Raw genomic sequence first — 4,599 nt, forward strand, 5'->3', positions numbered from 1 at the left:
TGGAGTCCCAGATGCCTACAGCAACAATTAGTTTCTTAACATAGATTTATTGGAGAGTTTCCTTTTCTTTTCTCATTTCTCTGTTTCATTATGATGCTTTCTAGGATCACCTTCCAAATAGCAATCACACATCTGGATTTTTCTCTCAGGAGCAGCTTTTATAAGAACCCAAGTTATTATAAATTCACCTTTACTTAAAAAAGAAAATTATAGTTCATACTCAACTTTTAACATAGATATTGGGTCATTATCCCATGCATACATGGGCACACACACACACACACACACACACACAAACAGAATAGTGCTTGTTTTTTTAACAGCATGTTATTTTAGTTATACATTCCATTGCCATGCAAAAATCATGGAAAAGTATTAAAATACAACTGAACTACTGATGACTGCATACTCATGTTAGTAAATATAAATAGTATTTACATATGAAATGCTACACAAAAACACATTGAAATCAGATTTTCAGTGTCTTATATCATATCATGCTTACTGCAATTTAAGCATTATGTATCTGTTTTTCTATTGCAGATTTAGCAATAATTATAAACTAAACACTAATGTCTCAATTGCCTTAAGGGATGCACTGACTTATATCAATAGAAAATTTAAGTAAGCCTGAGACACTTATTTAAGGTTTCTAGCAATGTCTTTAACAAATCTATTACATTATTACATAGTATATCATTAAATGCACATACCTTTGCACATAATACAAAAGTTGCTATAGACTGTTAAAATTACAATATTTTTCTTATGCAACTTGTTGCTTAAAATAGAAAAGAGCACATACCCATAAATTATAGTATTCCTTTATATTATATACAGTAGGTTCACAAATATTATGTGTATATATATATATATATATATATTATATATATATACACACACACACACACAGTAGGTTCCCATATAGAGTAGGAACAAAAGAATTTAGAAGTGAATTTAAAGGGCCAAAGAGGAGTTTTACACACATTTATTTATCATTATAAAATAATCAAGAGAAGTGAGGCTTTGTGTAACAAAATAGTAACAAAATGTAGATATATATTAGCAAAACCCCAGAAGCTTGATACAATGGATTCCCCAGACCACACTAGGAATAATGATTCAAAACATACGTTAGTCCATAAGACTATAAAATTATCACTTCTCACAGAATACTTCTTGTCACAGTAGCTCTGAAAAGAAGATATGATGGTCTCCTTTTTTATAAATGAGGGAATTGAGACTCACGAAAGGTGAGGTAGAACATTTCTTAAAGTTACTTTTGTGATTACCTATCTTAGATATTCAGAAAGACATTTCGGAAATGGTGAAAGACATTTTCAGTTGCACATTGGTAATTTTGTACATAATTTTAAACAATTTTTGATAGTAATACTTGTCATGAATCAAATGGTGCAAATCCAAGCAGATAAATTCAATCTAGGAAGAATCATTAGCAAACACCTGTTTCAAGAGCTATCCATCCCAAAGAGATTAAGTCTATACTTCTATTCCATAGTATACATCTAACCTGGGACTAAAGTAATGACATAAGAAAAAGGCTCTGGAGAATCTGGTCATTTCTTTTTCTTTTTCTTTTTTTTTTCTTTTGAGTCTATTACCCTGATTAATAGTCATCTTTTCCTTTTTTAAGTGCCTGATGTTTAAAACTTCTTACTTTAGTTAAACTACTTTGGAGGGGCAAGAAGAATTGAAATAGGTTGTAAATTATTAAAATTATACCACAGATGCCATTCTTCAATAGAGGATATTTAATAATCCTAAAGTCAAAAAAGTAGTAAGTGGCAGAGCTGAAATTCAAAGTTCTGTCTGAATGCAAATTTCTTGATTTTTTTTCCCCAGTACATAGACTATGGCTGGAGCTTAATTTAGCTTTCCAAACATGTGTTTGCTTAGAAAATAAGAATAATGATATAGTTTTAAGAAAATACAGTCTTTGGGGCACCTGGGTGGCTCAGTCGGTTTCAGCTCAGGTCATGATCTCATGGTTTGTGAGTTCAAGCCCCTCATCAGGCTCACGCTGATAGTGTGAAGCCTGCTTGGGGTTCTTCTCTCTCTGCCTCTCCCTCACTTGGTTCTCTCTCTCTCTCTCTCTCTCTCTCTCTCACACACACACACACACACACACACACAAATAAATGAATAACCTTTTAAAATAGCATTATTTAAAAAGTAATAAAACATAATTTTTGCACAGGGTTAATCTTGTCCCTCATGGAAAGTCATTAAATGACTTGAATCCTTCAAATTCCCCATCATCATCATTCCAAAACCATGCCATATTCCTAAAAGAAAAAGGGCTAACCCAGACACTTACCTGCTATAGGGTTTTTCCTCAAAACTCAACACCCTAGAGTGAACCAGTGGATCAATAAATACAAATTTGCGGAAATAATTTACTTCTTGAAGCCTAAAACAAAAACAGGCTTCTTGACTTCTTTCTCCCTAGTCACAATCTTAAAAAGTATGTTTATTATATTGGCTAGAAATTGTGAGTCTGGGGCAAAATAAAATCTATATCATCTATATCATCTATATCTATATCTATATCTATATCGACACCTATCTACCAATCGATGTCGATATAGATATAGATATAGATGTAGATATAGATAGATAGATATAGATATAGATATAGATATAGATATAGATATATGATGAAGAGAAGTAGAGATGGAGGAAGTTTCTGATATATTTTTTGTGTTTCCTCATATAAGTTATATAACTTCTCTGTTCTCCACTTTTCTTATTGGTACATTGCTGGTGTAGAGATGGCAAAAAAAATTGAACATAAGAAAAAAAAAACTTAGACAAGGATCCAAAAGAGTAAGTTGTTTTTAAAACATCTTTTTTGTTATGATTTTTGTTGTATTAGTAAATTAGCAGTTTTTCCTTATGGTTAGGACAAAGTTGGTCTAAGTCTCCTATTATAGGCCTTGTAAAACAGAAGCAGGTAAACACAGGCACTTTTCCAGATATACAACACAGAACAAAGAATAAAAAATGCAGCTCATCTAATCAAGGTACATGCCACTGTTATGACTTTGCTAAATTACCATTTGTTAACTGAAACACAGGGTGCCAGACGGTGAACAAAGTTCCAAAAGAAGACCATGGGAGAGATTGAAATAGAGGTTTATTACTCACAAGTTCTAGAAAATTTTTAGAAAAAGTATATGCCCTCATGGGGCTACACAGGGAGGTCAAGGCAAAATGTAGACAGAGAGAGAGGCAGGACTTGGAGCATATGTTTTTATAGAAGTTCATTGGTAGCACTTTGCTGCTTCTGAGATGAGGCCAGATTCCTCAATTCAAACCACAAAATTGATCCTGGTAGACACCAGAACCCAAATTACTGCTTGCCAGACAATCCATCTAGATTCTTAGAAAGAGACCCTTTAACCTATAAGGATTTGGCAGTGAAACAAAGTGTACAAATCCATTCTGATGTAACTACTGGGACCATTCACCTCAAATAGCTTCCTCTGGTGATGGCCCACTTGACTCTTCCTCTGTTTATAGCCATGGATGCACTGACATGACACCACGCAACACAGAACAAACTCAAGTTCTTGGTCTTCCTGCGAAATGGATACCAGTGAGTCTTCCTTCTCTGATCAGGATAGTAAACACCCCTCAATACCAATATTGACTTAAACACGGCACTGAGGCCTAGACCCTGTTCTTAACCATATGCTTGAGACAGGAGTCATTAGGCCTAAAATTCTCCTTTCCATAGCCTATGTGGCCAGTTTTAAACCAGAATGAAATTGTATCACAGGGTAGGAAAGCAGGGAATGATGGAGAGCCCTGTTGGAAGGGTGAGGCTAGCGTGCCCCTGAGTCTGGATGACAAAGGGATTGAATTCTTTCACAGCGATGGTCCCTCTGGAAATGATGTCTAAATGATCCTTGCTGCTAACCGTTCCCACCCTTGATGGAGTTGCTACAAATATCAAATATCACTACAAACTAACTGGGAGTATGATTGCACATACATAAAACCCATTTGGGGTCTGTACTTCCATGATTTGTCCAACACCCTCATGGAGTCAGTCTCATAAACACCTAAGTAGCAGTGCTAATATCTCCTTTAGCCATATACATGTAGCTCCCCAGAGAGCAAAAGGGCCAACTTCCTTTTCCTTTGCTAAATGTGTCCCTGACCACCAGAGGGAGCTGTAAAAATTTGTTCCGCTAGATGCAGATAGGCAGCTCAAACTTCAGAGAAGCCTTCAAGTTGTGTAAAGCTAGCCTACCCTTAGCTCATGATTGGCACCTCAGCTTGATAACCACATAGGAGGGTCACTAGCTCCCTAGGTGGCCACCACACCAGAAGACCTCACCCCTGAGTGAAATAGATTTATCAGTGGAGAGGACATTGCCCCAGACCACATTAACTTAATCCAAGAATTTGTCTTTGAAGATAACTATACCCCCTATACCAGAGATAATACCACAAAGAGATACCACCAGTAGGAGACTTCATTACTCACCAGGGTGATCTCACTTCTAAGTTCACCAAGAACTCGGCAAGACATTGCAATTTGGATTGAGACCTTCCAGGAACAATAGATTA

The sequence above is a fragment of the Acinonyx jubatus genome, chromosome B2 (assembly GCF_027475565.1).
Source record: "Acinonyx jubatus isolate Ajub_Pintada_27869175 chromosome B2, VMU_Ajub_asm_v1.0, whole genome shotgun sequence".
NCBI classification, from domain to species: Eukaryota; Metazoa; Chordata; class Mammalia; order Carnivora; family Felidae; genus Acinonyx; species Acinonyx jubatus.